Source organism: Penaeus monodon, chromosome 30 (assembly GCF_015228065.2).
Source record: "Penaeus monodon isolate SGIC_2016 chromosome 30, NSTDA_Pmon_1, whole genome shotgun sequence".
NCBI classification, from domain to species: domain Eukaryota; kingdom Metazoa; phylum Arthropoda; class Malacostraca; order Decapoda; family Penaeidae; genus Penaeus; species Penaeus monodon.
Window position 1 is genome coordinate 23739267 of NC_051415.1, and position 619 is coordinate 23739885.

Sequence of the window (619 nt, forward strand, 5' to 3'; positions counted from 1 at the left end):
TATTTTTTTTCGGCAGCTGTAGAATTCAGGCACCCACATGGCCCATGTAAGTCCTTGCTGTGCCCCTTGTTTGGAACCACTGTTATAAATATAATCTCCTGGAATGGCAAATGGAGAGATTTTAAGTTGCAGCTCACACCATCCGAAATCTCCAGTTGCAGTTGCAGAAATAAACACGCTGCAACAAACGAAAGCCCAATTTTCACATCACAACGAACGTATCAGCTTATCTGAATTATCATGAAAATCCACCTGCCTTACTGATCGAAGAGAGGACCTCACCTGCAGGGACAGAAAAGGAGAAGTCGACGACCGGTTCCGAGTCGTTCTTGTACCACTCCTTGGGGATCAGCTGGACGACCAGGGAGCCCTCGGGGGACGACGACTCAGACACGTGCACGCACACCTGGTTGGAGTCGGCCTGGCGCCAGGAAGCGGGCGTGGTGATGAAATACACCCTGAGGGAATGGAGGGAGAGGGAGAACCGATGAAATGCTCTCCATGGGAACGGAGGGGGGGTAGATGACTGATGAAATACACGTCATAGGAAATGAGAGAGAGGGATAACTGATGAAATGCACCCTGAGGGAAAGAAGGGAGATGGATAGCTCCTATGGTC

General features: G+C 50.2%; 1 pseudogene; it reads right to left on the reverse strand.

Annotated features, from left to right (window-relative positions):
• Positions 1-619, reverse strand: part of LOC119592654 — a 22140-nt pseudogene that overhangs the window by 21064 nt on the left and 457 nt on the right.